Source organism: Onychomys torridus, chromosome X (assembly GCF_903995425.1).
Source record: "Onychomys torridus chromosome X, mOncTor1.1, whole genome shotgun sequence".
NCBI lineage: Eukaryota > Metazoa > Chordata > Mammalia > Rodentia > Cricetidae > Onychomys > Onychomys torridus.
This window is the reverse complement of record NC_050466.1, coordinates 28,748,859-28,776,789: the sequence shown is the minus strand read 5'-3', so window position 1 is coordinate 28,776,789 and position 27,931 is coordinate 28,748,859. Positions and strand designations below refer to the sequence as shown.

The 27,931-nt window shown below is 39.9% G+C and overlaps 1 non-coding gene and 1 pseudogene across 1 annotated transcript; one reads left to right on the top strand and one right to left on the bottom strand.

The window, feature by feature from the left end:
• The first annotated feature begins 30 nt into the window (after positions 1 to 30).
• LOC118574587 lies at positions 31 to 26,398 on the top strand (annotated as a pseudogene).
• LOC118574931 lies at positions 23,570 to 23,732 on the bottom strand. Its single transcript, XR_004943805.1, has one exon. It is a non-coding gene; the product is annotated as a U1 spliceosomal RNA (small nuclear RNA).
• Positions 26,399 to 27,931: the final 1,533 nt, after the last annotated feature.

Here is a 27,931-nt window from a genome sequence, read left to right as displayed (position 1 = left end):
CCTCCAATCGCGCACGAAGATAGGCGTCATTTCCGTCCAGGGAGAGGTTGGTGAAAATTGAAATCCTTTTAGGATTGGCTGGCATAAAACCCAGCTGCCTGCCGTAGGCGGCACTGACGGTGGGCGGGCCTTTGCGTTCTCAATTCTCGTCGAAGGTCTGTAGTTTAGCTGTGGCGAGTCTCATGCGCTTCGTTTTTTTTGTTGTCCAAGATGAGTGAAGTGAGGGCTAGGATGTCCTAGCCCTGCTGAAAGCTAAAAAAACAAACAAACAAACAAACAAAAAAACCCCCACAAAGCCTCCAGGTCCAACCCCTGTTGGACAGTGTCACACAAACTTATCACTGGCCAGTACCAGGCTGTGTTGAACTCCCGAATACCCGGCCCCTCCCCCCACCGCATTGAGCCAGAATGATCGAGGGGACATGAATATAGCAAGTTTCCTCCCATCTTAAGGGAATCATTTTTCATTCTGTGTACCTGTGATTGCACTCCAACTGTTCCTTTTTTCTATGCGACAAGATGTCATTCAAGAATGAGTTATTAAATTATTCCTAGCACTGGGAAGGCAGAGGCAGGAAGATATCTTAGATTTCATCAGGGGCTGCAAAGTGAGACCCTTTCTCTCTCTCTCTCTCTCTCTCTCTCTCTCTCTCTCTCTCTCTCTCACACACACACACACACACACACACACACACACACACACACACACACACAAGGTTATTTCATTAGGATTGTAGCTCACTGGCAGAGTGTTGCCTCACAGGCATGAGGCACAAGGTCCTATTCACAGTATTAGCGAACATTTTTTTTTTAAATTGGTGATTCTCTTGCCTTAGCCTCCCAATTATTGGAATTACATTCTTATGGCACCACATCTGGCACAATAATTCTGTTTTTTATAAACCTGTGTATTAGTGCACTTGTGTGTGTGTGTGTGTGTGTGTGTGTGTGTGTGTGTGTGTGGTTTGTGTGTGTGTACACGACACTGTACACATATGAAAATCAGAGGCCAACTTGTGGGAGTTCCTTCCACCGTCTGCCTTTAGGGGATTAAATTTGGGTTGTCAGGCTTGAGGTGAAATGCTTTTGTCCACTGAGCTACATTTCCAGTCTGAGACCTCTTACATGAAAACATTCTTGCCATTTCTTTTAGGTCATTTCCATTTTGTTTTTTCTCAACTGTTCCACTGAAATTTCTTATGATGATCAGTGGCACGCTAAAATTCTCAAGTAAAATAATACTTCTTAGTCTTTGTCTTCCTAGAATTTGATATGGGATTTGATAGTCATTTTTGTTTTTCATTATTCATTCAGTAAAATTTTTTAAATCATTGACTGTGTGCTAGGCTTTTAGGAGTTGTTGATATATTGGTGAATAAAACAGATATATTCTATGGCTTCATAAATACCATTTTCCAGTGGGCTTTAGCACACTTTTAATGTTGTTAAAACTCCATCCCAGAGTTCCCTAACTATTCTCTCCTGGTATCTTAGCTCTATGATCATCTTCAATTTTCTCTACTGGATACTTCTAATAGACCTATTCCCTAAATGATGATGTTCCCTAGTATTCTACTTTCAGCCCTCTTTGTTCCATACGTTTTCTTCCTGGGACAAATTGCTTTTAAAAGTAGTGTGTCTACTCCGGTCTACAATTCTAGCTTAGATGTCTTTCTTAACTATGACCAGTATCTCTGGTTCCCTTCTTTGTTCCTACAAACACAATAGAAATGACGAGTGATTTCTGTCTTTCCCACCAGGATTCTCTTATATTCTTCATTTCTATAATTAGTCAATAAACTCTCCAATCAAGTTAGATGTTTGAGAGTCATCTTAGACTCACCATTCCGTGGTTATTCCCCCAATACCATCACCTTTACTTCCTGATTCTCTCAATTATGTCCCCACTTTTCTGTTATTATTGTCTTTACATTATTTTAGATTCTTGCAATTTCAAGTCTGTGGTATTGCAGTAATCTTATTAAAAGGGGAAATATTGTAGCGTTTTAAATATGAGTTCTGAAGCTAGATTATTTGTGTTTGAAACTTGGTTCTGACAATTCTTTGCCCAATCACTGGGCAAACTTTAGTGAAACATTTCACTATTAGTATAAGAATTTGTACCGTATCAAGCTGATGAAAGAAAATGCTGGCTGTACTTTCAGGAGGGGAGGCTAAAATCTTTTTAGACTTTGGATTAGCCTATAGAAAAATGTCTGCTGTAAATCAAACAGTGACGGGGAAGATGAATAGGAACCTCACTTACACAACTTAAGTAAAACACAGCTCTCTGAACAGATGAAGGTAGGTTTCTTCTGTATCTCAGAATCTAATCAATATTTATATGTATACCTCAGCTATTATTTGGCTTAAAACAGCTTATTGGGAAATGTTACCGTTTTTACTATTTTCTACAGAGAAAATATTTTCCAGTTTTATATAACCCTGGACTTTTGAATTATATCCTATTTTTATGTTAAAAAGTCTGTATGATATACTGGTTTTGTGTGTTTTCTGTCTACCTCCTATAACAAGAGAAGCATTTTTTAAAGTTTATTTTGTTCAGTGATAGGATTCTCAAAGTGCTTTGTACAAGGTTAGCACTTGTATTTGTTCAATAAATAAATTAAGACACTTTAAAATAAAGAAAAAAAGAAACTTGGTTCTGTCGCTTATTAACTTGATAACTACTTTTTAACATCTTTAAAAATACATTTTGTAAAAAAATAAATATTTTGTGTTTGTTAGGGGTACATATGACATGCTGTAGGTGGAAGTCAGAGGGCAATTTGTGGGAGTCAGATCTCCTTCCGTCATGTGCATTCCAGGGTTGAACTCAGGTTGTCAGACTTGGCGGAAAGCACCTTTACCTGCTGATCTTGTTCTAAGATTGGTACTTCTTAAGACCCTCTGTGTCTTTATTTTCTTATCTTTAAAATGGGGATAATAAAGCCAGGCAGACATGTGCGCAAGGCCCTGTGTTCAGTCCTCAGCTCCAGCAAACAAAAACAAAACAAAACAAAACAAAAAGAAAGTAGAGGTGTGAAGACCAGGAGCTGAAGCTCATCCTCACCGACATAGTGAATTTTGTGGCCAGCATGAGTTACATGAGACAGTTTCTCAAAAAATGGGGATAATACTACATTAGGTAGTTGTGAAAACTAAATGAATCAACTTGTACGTGAAACAGTAAAATAACTGAAAAACTCTTAGAGTTAGCCGCTCATACAGCAAAGGCGCAATAATTGTTAACTATCATAATGACAATTGTTTCAGTTTTTCAGTTGCTAGTCTCTCCATCCAATTACGTACTTAAAAGATGCAAAGAGACTATTATTAAAGAGATAAAAATAAAGTACAAGTTTAGTCTATCCTCTTTGAATTACTTGCCATTTCCCCAAGACACTTCAAATTATGATTGAATGGATAGAGGATATTTTATGTACAATATGAATATGAGCATTTTAGAAAACATCTACTTTTTGGTTCTTTTTTTTTTTGAGAAAAGGTTTCTCTGTAGCTTTGGCTGTCCTGAACTCACTCTAACCTTAAACTCAGAGATCTGCCTGCCTCTGCCTCCCTAATGCTGGAATTAAAGGCATGCACCACCATGTCTGGCCTTTCCAGTTTCCTCTAATGTAGAATTCTAGGAATGTCAATGCCATATTGTCGCTAAAACCTAAAGGATGAGAAGGAACCAGTTTTGCAAAGAATGGGGAAGAATGTTCAGGGCAGAATCAACAATGTACATACAGCCACTCAGGCTTGTGAAGACCTTACAGTATTTTAGAAACAGAAAGGCTACACCACTGTGAATAATAAGGGAATAACAGGCAAGGGTGGAGCGATAGAGTTCAGATCATGTAGGACCCCATAGATGATGAAAGAATTTGAATTTTACAGCAAGTAAAATGGGTCACAAATATGTAGTTATGTAGGAGAGTGACATTTTGAATTTTATAAATATCATTTTCCTGCCATGTGAAGAATGGATTGGAGATGGGCAAGAACAGAAGCAGAGACAAAACTGGGCGTGGTGGCACGCCTTTAATCCCAGGCAGATCTCTGTGAGCTTGAGGCCAGTATACAAAACGAGTTCCAGGACAGCCAGGGTTCTGTTACACAGAGAAACCCTGTCTTGAAAAAACAAACCAAACAAAACCAGAGAGAGAGAGAGAGAGAGAGAGAGAGAGAGAAAGGAAGGAAGGAAGGAAGGAAGGAAGGAAGGAAGGAAGGAAGGAAGGAAGGAAGAAAGAAAGAAGGAAGGAAGGAAAGAAAGAAAGAAAGAAAGAAAGAAAGAAAGAAAGAAAGAAAGAAAGAAAGAAAGAAAAATAATCAGAGACCAGCCAGGAATCTATTGTGCAGACAGCAAGAGAAGGTGGTGGTTTGGAATAAGTGGCAGCTTTGGAGACAGAGTCATTGATGGACCTATCAGAAGAATGTGGGAGGAAAGAGAAAGATTAAGGCAAAAGTACTGGCTTCATCAAGTGACTGGGTAATAGGCTGCTTACTGTCAGCTGCAGAAAATAGTGAGGGGATGGACAGAGGCAATTGTGGAGTGTGACTGAAAATTCAGTCTTATATTTTGGTAGTTTGAGAGTTATATTAGTCACCTTTCTGTTAGTGTGATAAAATGCCATAGTCAGAAGCAATTTATAGAAGAAATGGTTTATTTTGGCTTACGGTTCCAGAGGGATAAGAATCAAGCCTAGCAGGAAAGCATGGCACAAAGTGGCAAGCATGGAAACAGGAACAGGAAACTGACTGAGGGATTTTCTCTCTCTCTCTCTCTCTCTCTCTCCTCCCTCCCTCCTTCTCTCCCTCCCTCCCTCCCTCCTCCCCACTGAGGGTATCACTATGTAGCTCTGGATAGCCTGGAACTGACTATTTATGCCTGATACAGTGATCTGACTGCCTCTGCCTTTTGTGTGTTGGAATTGAAGGCAACAACCACCATATCCAGCTTGAGATCACATCTTTTAATGCAAACAAGAGTGAATTGGACATAGGGCAAGGCTGTAAACTTTCAAATGCCATTCCAGTGACATGCTTACTTCAGTAGGGCCACACCTCCTAAAACTTTTAAAATAGTACCTCGAATGAGGGCCCAAGTGTTCCAATAGCTGAGCCTATGGGGGACATGTCACTCAAACTATTACAAGAGTTACGTACTTAATTGTAGAGGTAAAATGTGTAACGGGGTATAGGAGTTATGGAAGATATGTAATTAGTGAGAAATGTTTGCTCTTTCTTAAATTATTAGTGATTGCCAGTGAATAAAAATATAAGCAAATTCACAAACAAGTGAAAATAACAAAAATCATTGTGTGTGTATGTGTGTGTATACCTCCACCCAACAAATAGATTTATATTTCATTTGACTTATGTTTCACAAAGAAGACCCAGGCAGAAGCAAAATTTGTAATATAGCACAACTGTGTGGGTTTTGTTTGTTTGTTTTTCGAGATAGGGTTTCTTTGCATAGCCCTGGCTGTCCTGGAACTCGCTCTGTAGACCAGGCTGGCCTCAAACTCACAGAGATTGGCCTGCCTCTGCCTTCAGAGTGCCGGGGTTAAAGGCGTGCACCACAAAACATGGCTTGGCAACTGAGATTTTAAAATTTGCTGTGAATTCAGCTTATTGCAAGTATCAGCTCATTGTGGTATTGTGTTCCCCGCAATGTTGTGCACCCTAATAAACTTATCTGGGGTCAGAGAACAGACAGCCACTAGAACAGAGCCAGAAATGGTGGCTAGAAAATGGGTCAGAGCAAGCCATAGCAGAAGTTGGGCGGTGGTGGTGCAAGCCTTTAATCCCAGCATTTGGGAGACAGAGCTAGCCAGATATCTGAGTTCAAGGCCACTTTAGAAACAGCTAGGCTTGGTGACACTTGCCTTTAATCTCAGAAACCCAGCCTTTAATCCCAGGGAGTGATAGCAGAAAGCAGAAAGGTATATAAGGCCTGAGGACCAGGAACTAAGTTAGTTAAACATTTAGTTAGTTAAGCATTTGGCTGGTTAGCAGTCAGGCTTTGGAGCAGCACAGTTCAGCTGAGATTCATGTGGAGGAGGACTCAGAAGCTTCCAGCCTGAGGAAACAGGATCACCTGAGGAACTAGCAAGGTGAGATAGCTGTGGCTTGTTCTGCTTCTCTGATCTTCCAGCATTCACCCCAATAACTGGCCTCAGGTTTGATTTTATTAATAAGACCTTTAAGATTCATACTACAGCTCATTCTGTTTTAAGTGTACAACTCAGTGTTTTAAAAATTGTTTTAGATTGACTCCTGCCAGGGTAGCAAGTAGGCTGAGTGCAGAGCTTCAACTCTCCTTCTGTTCCTTCAGATCCAATCCCCCAGACTCATCCCCAGTGCTGTAGCAGAACACCTGCTGTTGTCTTCCTTCCTCTCTGACCTCAGTGGATCACTCCTCCAACCTTTCTTCCCCCAACACATCCCATTTTCCCAGCCTCCAATAGCAGCAGGAATTCCCCCAGGAAAACACAGCAGCTGAGCAGGCTAGGGAAACAGCTCCCAACTCCAGCAGGCACCCCCTGCTAATCCACAGGCCATGCCTGGCAGGGAAGCAGGTAGGCTGACTGCAGACCTTCACCTCTCCATCTGTCCTTCCAGACCCAATTCCCCAGTCTCATGCCCAGCTCTGCAAGAGAATACCTGCTGCAGCCTTCCCTGTCCTCTTGCCCCATCTCCTGTGGTTCCCACAGATCTTCTCCTAACCTCCCTCCCTCCACTCATTGCTTTATTCCAGCTCCCAACTCCAGCAGACACCCCCTGCTAACCCACAGGCCACTCCTGCCATGGACACAGGTAGGCTGACTGCAGATCCCTCTCTTCTGTCCCTCCAGATACAATCCCCCAGTGTCACCCCCAGCTCCATAGCAGACCTTCTGGGTGTCCTTTCCACTCTCTACACCCATTCTAAGGGGACTAAACAAGCAGACCCTGGTGGAACACTCTGCTTTCCTCCCTCCTGTGAACCACTTGCTTGAGAGCCCTGACCTATCCCCATTCCTATCAGCTTTCAATGTCCTGAAACACATTTTAACTGGAGCCCCCAGTGGGCCACACCTATCATGTCCACAGCAAATTTCCTCCCTGGAAACACACAGCCATTCTAAACAAAAACAAACACCACACACACACACACACACACACACACACACACACACACACACACTCTTCTAAATTCCAGAGCAGAAACAGAAACCAAGGAAGAAAACACCCATCCAACAAAGACAAAACCAGGTGTTAGGACCTAGACCTATAATCGTCCTAATCCCAGATGCCTAGATGCCAGCATAAAAACACAATCAATAACAGCCAAGGCAATATGTTTCCTCTAGGGTCCAACAACCCTAACACAGCAGGCCCTGAATATTCCAATAGCTGAAGTACAAGAAAAAGACCTTAAAACAGTCTTTATCAATATGATAAAGGACATTAAAGAGGAAATTAATAAATCTCTTAAGAAACCCAGGGTAACACAAACAATGGAAGGAAATAAAAATTGTTCAAGACGGGGCTGGAGAGATGGCTCAGAGGTTAGGAGCACTGATTGCTCTTCCAGAGGTCCTGAGTTCAAATCCCAGCAACCACATGGTGGCTCACAACCATCTGTAATGAGATCTGGCACCCTCTTCTGTATACATAATAAATAAATAAATCTTTAAAAAAATGTTCAAGACTTAAAAATGGGAATAGAATCAATAAAGAAAACCCAAACTGAGGGAATGGAAAAATTAGTAATTTGAACACTAACTACAGAGGCAAGCGTCACCAACAGAATATAAGTGCTAGAAGAGAGATAATCTTAGGTGTTGAAGATATGATAGAAGAAATGGATACATTGGTCAAAGAAAATGTTAAATCTAAAAAGCTCCTGACACAAGACATCCAGGAAACCTGGGACACTATGAAAAGACCAAACCTAAGAATAATAGGAATAGAAAAAAAGAGATTTCCCATTCAAAAGCCCAGAAAATATCTTCAACAAAATCATACAATACGATTTTTCTAACCTAAAGAAGGAGATGCTTATGAAGATACAAAAGCATACAGAGCACCAAATAGATTGGACTAGAAAAGAAAGTCCCCGTGGCACATAATAGTCAGACTAGACATACAGAACAAAGAAAGAATATTCAAAGCTGCAAGGGGGCCAGGCGGTGGTGCACGCCTTTAATCCCAGCACTCAGGAGGCAGAGCCAGGCGGATTTCTGTGAGTTCAAGGGCAGCCTGGTCCACAAAGTGAGTTCCAGGACAGCCAGGGTTGTTACACAGAGAACACAGAGAAACCCTGTCTCAAAAAAAGAAAAACAAAAAACCCACAATAAACCAAACCACAACAACAACAACAACAACAAAAGTTACAAGGGGAAAAGACCAAGTGAATATAAAGACAGACCAATTAGAATGGAGACTCTAAAAGCCAGAAGGGCATGGAGTGGGGAGAAGAGAGGGGTTGAGGGAGGGAATGTGGAGAGACAGCAGTGGAAACTTCCTAAAATATATGAAGGCAATCCTAATGAAGCCTCCAAGTAGTGAGGGCCACAGATATCAACATAGACCCTAGCTGCAGCTGGACCACAGACCCAGGCATGGCCTGGAAGACATCATGGCTCTGAGCACTTCCTTTCTTACTGTTACACAGAGAAACCATGTCTCAAAAAACCAAAAATAGATAGTTAGATAGATAGATAGATAGATAGATAGATAGATAAGTGATGTTTAAAGATTCTGGAACAGAAAAAGGATAAAATCTAAGAAGATATGAATATAATAAATAGGCAAAAACTAAAATAATATGAATAAAGTGTGAACTTTGATTAATAACAATGTATCAATTCAGTGTTACAATATTAGGAAGTCAGATGCAGAAATATATTAAAAGGAATAATAATCAGTGGGGGGGTAGAGTATAAGTAATAATAGAGCCCCTATCTAGCATGCATGAGGACATCTGGGTTCCTTCTGTAGCACAAATTTTTTTTTTGCCAGAGCTGAGTACCAAACCCAGGGCCTTGCACTTGCTAGGCAAGTGCTCTACCACTGAGCTAAATCCCCAACTCCCGCACAATTTTTTTTTTAAAATAGAGTGTGGGGTTGTAGAGATGGCCAGGGCAGTTAAGAATTTTCTATTCTTTTTTTTAGATTTATTTATTTTATGCATATAGTGTTCTATCTGCATGTACACCTGCATGCCACAAGAGGGTATCAGATCCCATTATAGATGGCTGTGAGCCACCACGTGGTTGCTGGGAATTGAACTCAGGACCTCAATTTTTTTGCAAAAAAAGAAATCACTCAATGTAATTAATCACTTTAAGAAAATTAAGTCAGGCAGTGGTGGCACACGCCTTTAATCCCAGTACTCAGTGGGCAGAGGCAGGCAGATCTCTGTGAGCTCGAGGCCAGCCTGGTTTATAGAGTGAGTTCCAGGACAGAAACCCTGTCTCGAAAAACCAAACCAAACCAAAACAAAACAAAAGAAAAAAGAAAGAAAGAAAGAAAGAAAAAGAAAATTAAGTAAAATTTCAAATATTCACTTTATTAAATGCTGAAAATGTTTGAAAAATTCATATCCATTCATGGTATTTAGAAAATTTTGACAAGATGGGAATATAAAATCTAATAATAAGGATCCATGCAAGAGGAGTTAAGAACTCTTGTTGCTTTTGTAGAGGACCCTGATTCTGTTCTTAGTACCCATGTGACAGCTCAAAACCATTTGGGACTCCAGTTCTAGGGGATCCAACAAGCTCTTCTGACCTACAAAGGCTCAGGTATACATGTGGTGCATAAACATACACTTAGGCACACACACATACACATAAAATAAAATAATTATTTTTTAATCTCTGAAAGAGCCAGGTGTGGTAGCAGAAGACAGGGTCACAATTTCATATTGCAGAATATTTGTACACTGTGAAGATAATGTCTTTGACAAGGCTCCTTCTGATTGGTTTAAAAAAAAGAGCTGAATGGCCAGTAGCTAGGCAGGAGATAATAGGCAGAACTTCTGGGGAAAGATAGGAATGCAAAGAGAAGAATCTAAGCATGTAGAAGATGCCAGCGAGATGCCAGGGAGACACTGAAGAGGTCAGACCTATGGTATAGAGTAAAGGTAATGGAGTCATGTAGCAGAACATAGATTAATAAAAGCACATTAATCTAAGTTATAAGAGCTAGTGAGACAAGCCTAAGCTAAAGGCCAAGCTTTCATAATTAATAATAAGTCTCCATGTCATTATTTGTGGACTGGTGGACCTGACAAGAAAGTACTACTATAATTTCAAGGCCAGCCTGATCTACATAGTGAGTTCCAGATCAGTCTAGGGCTAAGGTAAGATCCTGCCTCAGAAAAAGAATCAGTGAACATATTATAGGACCAGGGAGACAGCTCAGCCAGTAAAAGTGCTTACAGCACAGCCTGACAACCTGAGTTCACCATTTCCAGATCCCCCCTTAAAAGCTACTTCTAGGGGTTGGGGATTTAGCTCAGTGGTAGAGTGTTTGCCTAGCAAGCACAAGGCTCTGGGTTCGATCCTCAGCTCCAAAAAAAAAAGTCACTTCTAAGTCAGTTTGTGGTGGCAGCTGCGGCAGAGGCACACGCGTTTGCACTTGGGAGGCAGAGACAGGCGGATCTCTGTGAGTTCCAGGACAACCCGGGCTACAGAGTGAGACCCAGGAAAGGCGCAGAACTACACAGAGAAACCCTGTCTCGAAAAACCAAACATATATATATATATATATATATATATATATATATATATATATATATATATATAGATATAGATATCAGAGTGAGTTCCAGGACAGCTAGTGCTGTCTTTAAGAAAAAGTCACTTACAGTCCCAGCCCTTCTACTGGCCAGCTAGCCTGGAGTACACAGCACAGCTACAGAAGAACGAGAGAGATCTGCCTCAGCAGGTAGAAAGAGAAAATCGACTCCTGAAAAGTTGTCCTTTGACAGCCACACCAATGCCATATATATGCTGCAAGTGTGCATGTGAACACACACACACACACTCACACACACACACACATACACTCACACACACACATACACTCACACACACATACACACACACACACACACACACACACACACACACACAGAGAGAGAGAGAGAGAGAGAGAGAGAGAGAGAGAGAGAGAGAGTAAATAAATAAAATGTTAAAGAAAAGAAAAATCTTAACAGTGAACATATTTAATGGTGAACTACTAAATCTTTCTCCAAAAGAACTGAAGGTAAGAAAAGATGTCTGCTTTACTTCAATTCAAGTTTGTCTGGGATATTCTAACTAGTGCAATAAGGCAAAGAAAAGTAATGAAAGCCACTCATTTTGGAAAAGAGAAATGCTGGTAAGAATGTGGGGAAAGGAGAACCTTTACTTACTGTTGGTAGGAATGCAAACTGGTACAACCACTCCGGAAATTAATAAGGAGATTCCTCAAAAAATTAAAAATAGAACTACCAAATAACCCAGAGATTCCACTCCTGGATATGTACCTAAAAGAGTAAGTCAGCATGTCTTAGAACTAATTACATAACCGTGTTTACTGATGCAATATTCACAATAGCCCATACACACACACACACACACACACACACACACACACACACACACACACAGAGCGTGTGTGTACAACAAGCATGGATGTCCATCAGTAGGTAAAAAAATGTGTTATAAACACAGTGGAATTTTATTCATGTATATAAATGAATAAAATCACAGCATTTGCAGAAATGAATGCAACTGGAGATCATTATGTTAAGTGAAATAAACCAAAAAATAAATATAGCATTTTTTTCTCATATGTGGGATTGAACTTTTAATTCGTGTGAGGACCAGTGACTTGATAAATAAAATGTGACATAACTATACAGTAGTAGATGGTTCACCAATAAGAAATGCACCACTATGCTTCACTTTTTTATTGTTTATTTTAAAATTTTTAATTAATTAATTTTTTTCTGAGACAGGGTCTTACTATGTATCTCTGGCTTTCCTGGAAATCTGTATGTAGACCAGGCTGGCCTCAAACTCATAGAGGTTCCCCTGCCTCTGCCTCCCAAGTGCTGGGATCAAAGGCATGCACCACTTGGTACTTACTGTTCCAGACTCTTATCCAGAATGCCAACTCTATTTAGTCATCAGATGTCCTTAGATTCCTCTTTTTTGTGACAGTCTCTCAGACTTTCCTTGCTTTCAGCGACCTTGACACTTCCAGGAGTACTGATGAGGTATTTGGTAGAATATCTCTTTATTGGAATTTAGCTGTTGCTTTCTTCTTGTTTCTGAAATAGAGTCTAACTATATAGTATAGCTGGCGAGAACTTGTTATGCAGCCTACCTGGTCTTGAGTATGTGATCCTCTTTCTCGCGTTAGCTTGTAGAGTCCTGTAACTGCAGGCTTGTGACATCCTAGCTCTTGTTTTCCTCATGCATAGCTTCCAGGATTGCTAGACTACAGAAGTAGAATGCCATTTCATCCTATTATATCCACGGTACAGTTACAGCTTGACTTTTCACTACCGAGAGAGCCCTTGACCACTGGCTTGGGTAGTAATTTGTCAAATTTTATCCACTGTTAACTGGCTTTCCCCCCTTGTTTTCCTTGTTGTACTGTTTGGAAGGATGTCTGTCTATACAGTCCAGTAATGCTACCTCTCTTTGAGGATTGACTATTGCTAAAAATTATTTGGGATTCTTCCAAAAATGTGAGGTTTAGTACCTTATCTTGTTATTAATTTCTAACACTATGGACCCATGAATATTTATTTTAGTGTTGGATTATAATCCAACACTACACTGTTTGTTGCTTAAGTTATTTTGCCTTTGATGACTAAGAATGCTTTCTGCTGGTCCTTTTGTCTCTTTGAGACAGGAACTCTCATCAAAGTGGTCTTTCTTGGTTTGGGCGCTTCCTTACTTTCTGGCACCACAAAATGTTGTAAGAGCTTGTATTTTTCCTGTCTCCGTCCTAAAATTAGCCATTCTTGTTAAGATGTCTGGCTCTTCCTTTCATGTAACAGAATACTATGATTTTTCTGTGCTTTGCCATTATTTTGTTATTCATGCTTTTGCATTTCAATACAGGTTTAAAAAGAAAGCTTTGGAGTATTCATCAGGATTCTGTTGAATTTCTAGATTAATTTGGACATAAATTTTTTCTTTTGGTTTTTTAGACAGGGTCTCACTGTGTAGTTCTATCTAGCCTGGATACAATTTCTATTAAGCAAGATCAAGTTATCTGAACCATGAATTGACCTATATATATTTGGGTCTTCTTTAATTGCACTACTCTTTCATGGTCCAGGTCTTGTAGATTTGTTTGCATTTTATTATTTTTACACTTTAAAATTGCATTGCTTTTAAAATTTACATTTCCAGTTGTTTGCTGTTAGTATGCATAGAAACAAAATTTTCAATTGCATATCAACCTTTTATCCTGCAATCCTACCCTCTCTCTGAGACAGGCTCTTGTATAGCCCTGGCTGGTCTGGAATTAATTACACAGGCTAGCTTGTTTTAAACTCACAGGAATCTACCTGCCTCTGCCTCCTGAATGCTGTAATTAAAGGTATGTGACTCTATTCCTGCCTTATCCTGAAATAATTTAAGGTTGCTTATTAGGTCTTCTAGTATTTTTTACTGGCTTTTTTGTTTGTTTGTTTGTTTGTTTGTTTTTGGTTTTTCGAGACAGGGTTTCTCTGTGTAGCTTTGCACCTTTCCTGGAACTCGCTTTTTGGAGACCAGGCTAGCCTCAAACTCACAGAGCCTGGCTCTGCCTCCCGAGTGCTGGGATTAAAGGTCTGTGTCTTCATGGCCAGTCATGATCTACTGTCTTCTTTTAGATATTCTGTCCAGGATTCTATTATGCATAATCATGTCTTCTAAAAAGAAAAAAAAACAATATATTTATTCTTCTCTCCTCCACTCCACTCCCCTCCCCTCCCCTCCCCTCCCCTCCCCTCCCCTCCCCTCCCCTCCCCTCCCCTCCCCTCCCCTCTCATGTCTGTCTTCTCTTATCTGCTCTTCTTTTTTCCTTTTCTTTTTGCAATGCTGGGGAAAGAACCCAAGGCCTCGCACAGTAAACATTCTGTCTCTTAGCTAATCCCTAACATTATTTTTTCCTTTTAAATCTTCATGATGAGCTATTTATTTCTTTTTCCTTATTGTAGTGGCTAGAACCTGCATGTGGTACAATGTTGAACAAAGGAGGTCAGACTGTGGTGGTGCACGCCTTTAATCCCCCTTGGCTTTTCAAATGCTTTTTCTGTACCTATAGAGTATATGGCTTTTTTATTAATTAATTTTTTTCATTTATTTTTACTTCCCAACTGCAGCTTCCTTTCCTCCCTTCCTCCTTCTCTCCCCCCACCTCCCCTGTGCCTCCACCCCTCTTCCAACTCTGTTCAGAAAGGGGCAGGCCTCCCATGAGTGTCAACAAAGCAGATGCAGAGATCCACAGTCAAGCACTGGGCTGAGGCTGGGGAATCTTGTTGAGGAAGGAGAGGAAAGATTGTACAAGGGGGGGGGGGGGGGGGGGGGGGAAGGGAGGGGGGGGGTTTTGGGGGGTTGTGGGGGTGTTCTAGAAATGCCTATTAGGTTAAGTTGGTAAATAGGCCAAGTTGGTGTGGCTCTCAGTCCTACAGTTACAAGGAAATAAAATCCTCCAACTCCCTGAAGGAACCTGAAAATACATTCTTTCCTGGTTTAGCTACTGTAGGAGAGCAAAACTTGGCTGACACCTTGATTGTAACCTTAATAAATTCTGAGTAGAGAATTTAGCTCAGAAGACATGGTTAGGCTGTTGATCCATATAAACAGAAGAATATTAAATACATGCTGCTTTAAAATTATTATTATTATTATTGTTATTATTATTATTATTATTATTATTATTATTATTATTATTATTGAGACAGAGTTTCTCTGTGCAGCACTGGCTGTCCTGGAACTCTAGTTGTAGACCAGGTAGCCTCGAACTCATAGAGGTCCTCCTGCCTCTGCCTCCCGAATGCTGGATTAAAGGCATGTGCCACCACTGCCTGGCTAAAACATGCTGCTTTAATTCACTGAGTTTGTAGTAATTTGTTAACCAGTAACAGAAAACAAATAATAGTATAGAAATATTTCAGTTTATGTTCTCTTGAGTTGGCCATTTTAGCATCACAAATTCTAAATTTGGTCCTTGGTGATATTCTGGAGTTTGAAATCTATTTTGTTTTTTAAAAAAATAATTTATTTAAATTTATTTTTTGTGCATTGGTGTGAAGGTGTCCCTGCAACTGGAGTTACATACAGTTGTGAGCTGCCATGTAGGTGCTGGGAATTGAACCCAGGTCCATCTGGAAGAGCATTCAGTGCTCTTAACCACTGAGCCATCTCTCCAGCTCCCCCCCATTGGGTTTTTGAGACAACTGCTCACTACACAACCAGGCCAGCCTGAAGCTTGACATTCCTCTTAATTCTTCAATTTGCTTTGATGTTGATATCACTTCTAGAGATTTTTAAAAATTAGTGTTAGACTGATAGTCTTTAGTCATCTTTTAAAAATATAATCCATATGTCTTAATATTTAAGATATGTTTCTTTTTGTGCTACTTAATTTATTTAACCCACATGTGGGCAGAAGTCACAGAATATCTATAGAGACCAGAGGACAACTTGCAGGAGTCAGTTCTCCCTCTCTCCTATGTAGGATCTGGGGATCGAACTCAGGTCATGAGGCTTGGTGGCAGGCATCTTTATCTGATAATCATTTTTGGTTTCTATGTTTTGTGTTCATATGGTCTTACTACATAGCCCATGTCACATGCCTGGTTAACTATGCTGTTTTGGGTTTTTAATTTTTTAAAGATTTATTTAATTTTTTATGTATATTAATGTATTGCCTGCATGTGTGTATGTGCCTTTGGAGAGCAGAAGAGGTTTTTACATCCTCTGGAACTGGAGTTACAGATGGTCATGTGCCACCATATGGAACCTGAGAAACAAACTCAGGTCCTCTGCAAGAGCAGCAAGTGCTCTTAATCACTGAGCCATCTCTCTGGCCTATGTTTTATAATTTTAAATTTTCTTTAATTTGTTTGTTTGTGTGTGTGTGTGTGTGTGTGTGTGTGTGTGTGTGTATGGGGGGTTTACATATTAAGTTTCATATCAGACTGGGCTTCATGGAAAGGCTCTCAAAACCTAAGATTCATTTTTCCATATCTCAGAAAAAGTTAATGTGGCAAATTTTATGTTACATGTATTTTACCACAATTTGCAAAGATACTCAACAAGTTATTATAGAAAGTTTTTCAAAGTGCGAATGACCATAAGCAATGTCTATAACTGTTATGGCATTATCAGCCTTTTCAGTGATGAAAGAGTGGGTGTTCTCATCTAAGACTGGAAACAAGTTTATGTTATTCATTTTTGCTACTTGTATTGTATGTACATTTAAAAAAATATTCCCAAACATTATATATTTATTTTTATTCACAGATACTTTCTTTTTTTTTTTAAATTTTTTTATTCACTTTACGTACTAACCACAGATCCCTGGGTGGTGGTGGCATACACCTTTAATCTCAGCATTTGAGAGGTAGAGGCAGGTGGGTCTCTGTGAGTTTGAGAGCGAGTTCCAGGATAACCAAGGCTACACAGAGAAACCCTGTCTAGAAAAACAACAACAACAACAACAACAACAACAGAAATTTATTTGTTCCAGTTGTATGTGTTTGATTGTGCGCTGCATGCATCCACTGCCCATGGAGGCCAGAAGACGGCATTGGATCCCCTGGAGCTGGAGTTCTAGACAGTTGTGAGCTGCCTGATGTGGATGCTGGGAACCAAACAGCTCCTCTGGAAGAGCAGCAAATACTCCTAAACATGAGTCACCTCTTCAGCATCATATACTATAGATTCTAAGCCAGTGTTTCCAGAACAGAAAAGAAATAAAACCCACTTAGATTGGAAAGAACGGAGTCCAACCAACTTTATTTCTAGTTGATGATCATTGATATAAAGAGCCAGAATTTATCAAAAAAGGATGTGCAGGAAAAGCTAAATATAAAAATGAATTATATGTCTATAGAATAAGATTAGAAAGACAACTCTGTTCACAATAATACCAAAATAAGTTAAATGTTTTAAAATAAATTTAGCAAAAAAAGTAATGTAGACTTGTATACAAAAACTATGAGGGCTATGATGTGGGGACCTGCCCCACTGGGAACTTAGGTCACCTGTGAAGAGGTGGCCTGGAACTGAGGAAAGGTAAGTGGGCGCTGCCCCAGCCTCCCTCTTACCTGGAGACAATCAGACACAACAGGAAATCAAGTCAAGCAAGAACTCATTTATTGATAGGCAGTAAGCCTCTTTTATACCAGAAAACCTCAGAAGCCTAGGAGGAAGTGAAGGAACCAACCAATCATTTTAAAGGTCACCCTATTTACAAGTTGTTTATGTCCTGACATCATTTCTTGCTTTTAGTATTTTATCTTAGCATAAATAACTTGAGCTAACCTTCTTTTTTCACCATTTATATCTATCTAATCTTCATAAAACAACCCAAGCTAGCTTCCTCTCAGCCAGCCTTTGTATCTACTTTCTACTAAACAGCTTAAACTAACTTTTTCTAGCATCACTTGTGTCTACTTTCTGTTGAAACAGTTTAAAGCTTAAGCTCTATTTGTCTAACTTCCTTTAGGCATCCTCTTTGCAGCCCATGTGTGCCTCACACTGAGATGGCTCACTTTCTGCCAAGTCTGATGATCTGAGTTAAATCCTTGGGACACACATGGTGTAATAGAGAACTGATTCAAGAAAGTTGTTCTCTGACCTCCACACTTGCACTGTGGCAGGCCCATACCCAAACATATAGACACAAATAAATAAGAAAATGTAAGAAATAAAGAATGAAACATTCCTTAAGGAAATCTACAGAAATGGAGAGGAATTCCACCTACATGAATTGAAAAACAGCTTTGATAACACAGCAATTTACATCAAAGTGATATATAAATTACATAAAATCACAAAATGAATAGCCAAATGATTTTGCAGATGGGACACCTGCACTTTCATAGTAATAAACTTACTATAAACCCTCAGTAATCAAGATAATGTGATGACGACACAAAGAAAGAAACATGGATGGAATGAGTGGAGAGTCCATAAATGAACCTTATGTGGTGGCTAATCTTGATCGTCCACTTGACACCTCTAGGAAAAGGGAATTTCAGTTGAAGAACTGCCTCCATCCAACAGTCTGTCATATAACCCAGGCTGGACTGGTACTTGTTATATTGTTCAGACTGGCCTTGGACCCATGGCAATTGTCCTGCCTCAGACTCCCAAGTGCTGGTAACAACTACAGATTCCTCTTGCTTCAAGGTATATAGAGTTATCTATTTATTTTTTATTTATTTTCTGTTTAACATTTTTTAACTGTTTTTGTTTGGTGATATGCTTGTACTAAGTAGTTTTAATTCCTCTGCAGTATGTGACAAGTATCTCTGCTTAATTAACAAAATCTTGTTTTATATTTAAATTTAACTTCCAAGGGCTCTGTTGTGTAGTAGTTTCCTCCAAGACCAAAACCTTCCAACTTGGAGGAAGTCTTGCTAAGACACAGGATGTTTACAGGAGGTGAAACAACAGGTATAGATATGTGTGAACATCCAATATTCAGGGGAGTTGTTAAGTTCAGGAAGTAAACAGTTCAATACCTCCAGGAAGTCCCTGAAGCTGACCAGATTCACTAAGCCTCTATCTCCGCAATACATATAAACTGTAAGGACTGTTGAAAGACTCTTAACCAGCTGAGCAACCTTGAACAGGGTCAGACCAAGTGAGGAACCAGGAAAGAACACTGCCCAACCTGTTGAACTGCCCAAAGGCTGTGCAGTGTGCTCCAGTTTCTAGCTGTCACTCATACTAGAGTGGGCTTTGGTGATCCAACTGTCTTTGTGTCATTTCTGCTCCTGTAAGTAACCCCTCACCCATGTTCCTGTAAGTAACCCCAGTAAGACTCATTGATTCACCAAGTTGAACTTTGGTGGTATCTGTACTTTGGTATGTTGTAGGCTCCCTATCTGGGGTGAATAAATATTTGTTCACATCAGAAATAGTGTCACACAACAGACTTGCTCCTGAGTTGTTAAGCTTTGTGGTCAGTCAATTTATTGATCAGATATTTTGCTTAATATTTTGAGTCAGTAATGTTCCTACCCTTTTTTAGCAGTCACTGGTCAGTTATTTCCCAGCACCTGGACCAGTTATGAATCTTTACAGTAAGTTCCATCCACTGCAAAACCAAGTTTCTCTGACTAGTGCTAAGAGTAGCATCATTCTATGAACATAAACCCAAATATTTTGAAAGCAATTTGAAAGACACAACATATCCATTTAGCAAAATAGTAGTAGTTGATTCCACACTAGGACCTCCCCATCTCCTTAAATAGAGGTTTTTTTGGCCAGGTTTACTATACCAGGGATAAATTCTTTTCCATAGAGCTGGCCTCAAATCTATCCAGAGAGTCATTGATTATCCGCATAGAAATCATGCCTCTATTTAAGTGGGAACATCTTGCCTGTGTATCAACCTCCTTTTTTTGAGACTGGATCTCTCAATGAACTCAGAACTCCCTGAATTAGCTAGGTTCACTGGCTAATTGGAGTTAAAGGGGTACACCACTGTACCTGACTCTTTCCATGGGTACTGGGGATTTTTAGGGTCCTGGAGAAGTCCCACAAAAGACCACCACCCACATATACAATCAGCAAGAGTGTTTCTTATTCCAGCATGCTGGGGCGTGCCATCCCACACAAAGACAAGATAGCGAAGACCCTGAGAGAGATGTATGAGCTCCTTTTAAGCACAGCCAAGAGGAGGTCCTAACGCAGTTAGGTCACTTTAGATATGATTGTCTTAAGCAAATGGCAATCATATCAGTGTGTTCTAATTGTCCAGGGATAGTTATAGGCTGGCCAGGCTACAGTTTTCCATTTGGGGGCAGGCGTGGACAAGTCCCTGGCTTTGTCCTTGAACTGCTATGGAGGCTGGCTGCCCAGGCATGCACTGACTATGGGGGCTGGCTCAGTGGCCCAGGCTTGGTGTGTCCTATCTCCCTTGTCTCTGTTGCCAGGGGCACCAGTGATTAATTGCCCTTTGTTTGTGGCTCTTAGACCTCAGAAACTGTCCAATCTCAGAAAACTGAAATTGAGGAAACTTCACTGAGAGAAGACTGAGCAGCCTGTTATAGCATCTGTTTGGTCCTCTCAGGGGCCCAAACTCATATCCTCATGCTTGTGTAGTAGACACTTAGCTAACTGTGCTGGCTAGTCCTATGTCAACTTGACATACAAACTAGAGTTATCTGAAAGGAGGGAACTTTAATTGAGAAATTGCCTCCGTAACATCTGACTGTAGGGCATTTTCTTTTTTTGTTTTTTTGGGGTTTTATTTTTTTGCTTTTTGTTTTTGTTTTTGTTGTTGTTGTTTTTTTTTTTTGAGACAGGGTTTCTCTGTTGCTTTGGAGTCTGTCCTTGACTAGCTCTGTAGACCAGGCTGACATCGAACTCACAGAGATCCACCTGCCTCTGCCTCCTGAGTGCTGGTATTACAGGCATGTGCCACCACCTCCCGGCTTAGGGCATTTTCTTAATTAGTGATTGATGGGGGAGGGCCAAGCCCATGATGGATGGTACCATCCCTGGTCTAGTAGTCCTGGGTTCTATAAGAAAGCAGGCTGAGCAAGCCATAATGAGCAAGCCATTAAGCAGCACCCCTCCATATCTTCTGCATCAGCTCCTGCATCCAGGTTCCTTCCCTATTTGGGTTCCTGTCCTGATTTCCTTAAGTGATGAACAATGATTTGGAAGTGTAAGCCAAATAAACCCTTTCCTTCCCAATTTGCTTTTTTGCCATGATGTTTTATCACAGCAATATTAATCCTAAAGCACCAGCTGAGCCACTTCTGTAGCCTGATAAATTGACTGTCATGAAATGGTTCTTCTTATCTTTGATCTCTGATTATACTCTTGTGTTGAAGTGCATTGTGCCTATGCCTTATATTAATGCAGCCACTGCCTTTAATATATTTGTTGCTTACATTGTATACATTTTAAGTTTTATTTTCAATGTATATGTTTACATATTTAAAGGGTGTATTTTTTATTTTGTTGGATATCAAACTCAGAACTTCATGCATACTAAGCAAGTCATCAATCATTGAATTTGTGATGGCTTGAAAGAGAATAACCCTTATAGGCTTATATGTTTAAATACTTGGTCTTCAGTTGGTGGCACTATTTGGGTAGGATTAGGAGATGTGGCCTTGTTGGAGATGTGTCACTGGGGCAGGCTTTGAGGTTTCAAAGCCCCTTGCTATCCCTAGTGTACTCTCTCTGCTTCCTGCTTATGGTTCAAGATGTCAGCTCTCAGCTTGCTGTTCCAGCTGCTATGCCTGCTGCCTCCCAGCCGATGGATGCTTATCACTCTACTCCCATAAGCCCAAATAAACTCTCTTTCTTCTGTAAGTTGACCACAATGTTTTATCACAGCAATAGAAAAGTAGCTAATACTCCTGTTAAAATAGAGTCTGGGCCAGGTGTGGTAGTGCATGCCTTTAATCTCAACAGTCAGGATTTAGAGTGGATCTCTGTGAGTTTGAGGCTAGCCTGGTCTACATTGCAAGTTCCAGACCAGCCTGGACTATATAATAAAACCCTGTCTCTAAAATAAAGTATTCCAACAGTCTTTGCAGTTTACTTGGTTATTTATACTTAATATAAGTATTGATATAGTTATATCAATTATAAGTCTATCATTTTATTTTGTGTTTTCTCTTTGACTGTTCTTTGTTTCTCCCCATATCCTTACTTCTTATCTTCTTTTGAATATTCTACCTATTCTGTTAATTAATTACTTATTTTTTTGGTATTGTAATTTGCACCCAAGGTCACAGGTGTGCCTAAGAAGTATGACTCCGTAGCTACAACTATAATTACACAAAGTATTTTAGTGGGAGGTTCTGATAGGAATATATTTTGATGTCATAAATTTTAATTCATCATTTAAAATACTGCTCAAGACATTTTATTTTTTTGAGCTGAGGATCGAACCCAGGGCCTTGTGCTTGCTAGGCAAGTGCTCTACCACTGAGCTAAATCCCCAACCCTACATTTATTTTTATTTAGCATGTGTGTGTTTTTGTGTGCATGCTCCATGGTGCCTTTGTAAAGAACAAAGGACAGCTTGTGGGAATTGGTTCTCATCTTCTACTGTGTGGGTCCCAGAGATCAAACTGAGGACTTAAGGCTTAAAAACAAGTGCCTTTACCCCTGAGCCATCTTGCCTCCTCTATAGGACATTTTAATAAGCCTCAAAAGAGTTTCAAACCTACAGAACAGTTTTAAGCACAATACAAAGAACACTGCCCATCCCATACCCTCTTATTTCTAGACATTTCTATGTGTATTTTCTAAAATATAAGAATGCTTTGTTATAAAGCTCTAATATAACCATCAACGTTAGATTATAACACTGCTACTGCTACCATCCTATGCACGTTTTGCCAGTTTTTCAGTAGTTTCCTTAAGCCAGATAATCCAATTCAGAAACAAGTACTGCATTTTGTTTTAATGTCCTTCAATTTTCAATACTTGAAGATAATAGTCTAGTCATTTTGTGAAATGCCCCATAACGTAGGTCTTTCTGACATTTCCTCATGATTATATTCTAGCTATGAAATTTGGGCATTAGCACCAAAGAAATAATGCTTTCTTCTTTCTTTGTCAAAAATCAGGTGTTCATATGTGTGTGGATTAATGTCAGGGTCTTCAATTCGATTCCATTGGTCCACATGTCGGTTTTTATGCCAGTACCAAGCTGTTTTTATTACTATAGCTCTATAGTAGAGCTTGAGGTCAGGGATGGTGATACCTCCAGAGGTTGCTTTATTATACAGGATTCTTTTAGCTATCCTGGGTTTTTCGTTTTTCCATATGAAGTTGAGTATTGTTCTTTCCAAGTCTGTGGAATTGCTTTCTTCTTTCATGGTATCTTACCAGGGGCCATGTTATTTCACTGTTATTTTTTAAGATTTATTTTTATTATTTTTAAAATTATGTGTAGTTGTGTGTGTTTGTGTTGGGATAAAACCCTTGGAGGCCAGAGGTGTTGGATCCTCTGGAACCGGAGTCAGGTCATTGTGAACCACCTGATGTGGATGATTGGAACTAAATGCAGGTCCTTTGCAAGAAAAGCAAGTACTCTTAACCACTGAGCCATCGCTTCAGTCCACTGTGTTTTATTGGTGATTTTCTCTTTGTTCATTTGGTTAAGGTGACATTTTCTGGATTTTCTCTACTGTAAAGTTATTTTGTCTTTGTTAACTTTAAGTATCTGGCAGAAGGAAACTGACTCTATGTTTGTCTATCAATCATCTCTTTCTACAGCTAATGAGTGACACCACACACACACACACACACACACACACACACACACACACACACACGCATATACTCACAAAACTTACTGTCTTTATTTTGAGGGAGAGTATGAGCATATTTCCCCATTACCATAAATTATACAGTCAAGTTTTCCACATTTGAGGAAATTGCAGGGGACAGAACACCCAGAGTGCAACAGATGAGCTTCATCCCAAGAAAATAACCTTTATAATCATGGTATCTCCCCTGCAAGTTAAGTGTCTCATCATTCATTCATGTCAATGTGGACTCATGGCTTTCTACTTTAATATTTTTCAGTCTGTTCAAATTTACTTGAGGGAACCCTTTTAAGTTGGCTCCTGTGTCTTTTTAACATGTTCCTATAATTCTTTGGTTTTTTCTTCTCTTTTCTTTCTTTCTTTCTTTTTCGAGACAGGGTTTCTCTGTAGCTTTGGAGCCTTTCCTGGAACTCACTTTGTAGACCAAGCTGGCCTCGAACTCACAGAGATCCACCTGCCTCTGTCTCCCGAGTGCTGGGATTACAAGCATGAGCCACCACTGCCCGGCTCCCATAATTCTTTGAACAATTCTTTATTTTTAGGGACAAAAAGAAGTTCCAAGCCCATTTTATTTGGTGCCTAAACACTTTGGAATTAGTGTTTCCAGCAAAGATTCTTGGTTCCTTTGGGTGGAGAATGTTGATTTAGGGGCCAAGTATTCTCATTGCTATTAGTATGTTGCTACTCTTAGATCTTCTCAATGGATTAACAGTAAGAAACCCGGCTCCTTAATATAATACTTGTGCGTGTACAATGATTTGAATGAGAATGTTCCCCAAAGACTCATGTATTTGAACACTTGGTCCCCAGTTGATGGCGCTGTTTGGGGAGATGTGGTCTTGCTGGAAGAAGTATGTCACTGAGGGTGGGCTTTGAGGTTTTAAAGCTTCATGCCATTCCTAGTGCACAAACTCCCCCTGCCTCCTCTACTTTACACTTCTGCTCCAGCCACCACAGCTGCTGCTTGTTTCCATGACTCTTTACCATGACAGACTCTCAACCACAGCCCAAATAAACTCTTTCTTCTCTGAATTGCCTTGGTCACGGTGTTTTACCATAGGAATAGGAAAGTAACTAATACAGTATGTAACAATCACACATTGCTGAAATTACCCCTTCTGTCAAGAATATGTTAATTGTTATTATTTAAAAATCTATTATTGAGAATTTTAATATCTGGATCTTCTTTAAGTCTATGCTTATTGCCCATTTTCTCTTGGTTTTGGCTAGTGGTTGTCTTTTTGAATGGGCCATTATTAGTAATTAAGTGTAGAACACAATATAAAATGTAGAAGACCTACCAGTTGATACACTTTTCTTCTAGATGGTGCTGTGGATATTGCTCTGTGTAAATAAAGTTCTGATTGGCCAGTGGCCAGGCAGGAAGTATAGGCGGGACAAGAGAGAAGAGAATTCTGGGAAGTAGAAGGCTGGGAGGAGACACCGCCAGCTGCCTCCAGGAGAAGCAACATGTAAAGACACTGGTAAGCCACGAGCCATGTGGCAAAGTATAGATTAACAGAAATGGGCTAATTTAAGATAGAAGAAGCAGATAACAAGAAGCCTGCCACGGCCATATAGTTTCTAAACAATGTAAGTTTCTGTGTGCTTACTTGGTTAGGTCTGAGAGACTGTGGGACTGGCGGGTGAGAGAGATTTGTCCTGACTCTGGGCCAGGCAGGAAAACTCCAACTACAAGATGGTATTTATTTTTTCTTCCTTTGGCAAGAATACAAGGCAAGGATAAATCACCATCTTAATCTGATTGGAGATTTGAACCGGCCTTTAGTTTTTATAAGGCTGATCTAGTTCCCATTCACTCTTATCCCAACAATAACATTCTAATGGTTGGGAGTGGATAGGCTGAGACTTTTGTGGTATTTACTATGATTACTCTTCCTTCATGAATCTTCAACTCTATTTACGTCTCTGAGAGTCTCTAACACTGTTATTTTTCACCATCTCTTCACAGGCTTTTAACATTTCATCTACAGATTTCAAACTGACAAATTGCTTAGAAGCAAAGATGTAACCAGATCTCTATCTGGCTCATCTATTTCTTGCTCTACATTTCCTTCCTGTCCAGAGTTTCAGCTTGTCAATTCTTCACTATCTTGGAGGCCCTCCAGTGTGATCAAGTAAAAAAAAAAATGTGCTTTCCAGCATTTTTTTCTTGAAACAAGGTATTCCAGATCCTCTACTTCAACTGCCTGGCTTCTGAGATTGCACGAGAGCCCCTCCACACCTAATCATTCATCTTCTACATTCATTTTCTATGGAATGGTTGATCGGAAGTAAGTCTGCCTTTGCCAGAAAAAAATTGATTTATGCTCATAAATGATTAGTGTGTGCTTTTTGCCATATCTACAGAGAGAATGGAAACCATTCTCAGCAATCACACCATGGATATTCCAGAAACTGTTGCCACCACTCTGAAGTTACAGTGAACTGCCTCAGAGGAAGCCTTTGGAGGATCTTGAATTATAGCAATATAGAGCTCAGTCTCATTGAAGAGCAGGAAGAGGCTCTGGGTTGACAAATGATAGGGAAAGAGAAAGGAACTGGCTATCTATGGCCATGTACAGAATATGATCAATGGTGTTGCACTGGACTTCCGTTCCAAGGTGAGGTCCATGTAAACTTACTTCTCTATCAATATTATTATTCAGGGTAGAGTCTCTTGTTGGAATTTGAAATTTCTTCGGTGAAAAAAGTATCTGCAGGGTTCAGATGAGGACAAATGTTGCCTTTTCCGTTGATCAAGTCCACAAAGATACATTCATTCTTGAAAGAAAAGATACTGAACTTGTTTCAGATTCAGCTGCTTTGGTTCAGCAAGCTGTAACAACTAAAGGTCAAGGATCCTGACCTCTTTGAGTTCCTGTCCTGACTTCCTTCACTGATGAACATCAATATGGAAGTGTAAGCTGAATAAACCCTTTCCTCCCCAACTTGCTTTTTCGTCAGGGCATTTTTTCACAGCAATCGAAACCCCAAGTAAAACCCAGCTGAAGAATTTGTTCAGAGGTAAGTTTTGCACAGCATAGTTACTGATTTAATATTGTGAATATGGAGGCTTGTAGATTGAGTGGTTAAGTTTCTACAGGATTGCAAATGAGGAAAGCCTGTAGAGTAGTAGCACAGCCAGTAGGGAAGGTGGTAAGATGGTCAACTGTACACGTCAACTTGATTGGAACTCCAAGTGCTCAGGGTTTTGACTAAATATTATTCTGGGTGTGACTGTGAGAACGTTTTGGATGGAATGAATATTTGAAGTTAACTAGAATAAAATGGACTGAGTGAAGCAAGTTGCCATTCTCAGTGAGGGTAAGCCCTTCTGGTCTGTTAGAGGTCTAAGAGAACAAAAGTTGGAGGAAAGGAGAATTCACTTTCCTGTTTGTTCTCAAGCTGTGACACCTGTCTACTGCACTTGGAAGAAGATTACATTTTTTTGTATTTATTCATTTTTGTCTTATGTGGATGGACATTTAACCTGCATGTATGTTTGTGTAGCACGTGTATGCCTGGTGCCTTTGAGGGCTAGAAGAGGGGGTTGGATCCCCTGAAACTGGAATTACAGATGGTTGTAAGACACCATATGGGTGCTGGGAATCAAACCGGGGTTCTCTGGAAGAGTGACAAGTGCTCCTAAACACTGAGCCATCTCTCCAGCCCCCAGAATGGAATTTATACCATTGGTTCTCCTGGTTCCCAAACCTGGGAGTTGGATTGGAACTGCACATTGGATCTCTTGGGTCCCCAGTTTGCAGATGCTGTATAATGGGACTTATCAGAGTCCATAATTGTATGAGTCAATTGCCTACAATGTTATATATTATACACACATATATAATTTCTAGGGTACCTTGAAAAGCCTTTTTAAAAAATACAGATGGAGGGGTTCAATTTTAAGAATGTGTGAGACATTGTGGCAGAGATGTATAGTACATGCAAATGGATAGAGGTCTGAGGGCAAAATACATATTTGAGCATCTGTTAAAGAGTGATGAAATCATGTAAATGATAGAGTTTTTCTGGGATTCTCACATATTCTGGTAAGAGGAAATGCAGAAAGAACAGTTTACTCAAACTATCTAGCTATCTACCTACCGAACTGTAAATCTAGTGTTTGGAATATGGACTTTATATTTGATGTATGTGTTAATGTGTATGTTTTGTTTTTTCATAATAAAGTTAATTGCTTCATAGTCTATGTATAATTAATTCCATAGTGTGATCCAGTTACTCTTCACTAATTTTTGTTTGTTTGTTTGTTTTGGTTTTGGTTTTTCAAGACAGGGTTTCTCTGTGTAGCTCCGGTTGTCCTGAAACTCACTCTGTAGACCAGGCTAGCCTCAAACTCACAGAGATCCTCCTGTCTCTGCTTCCCGAGTGCTGGAA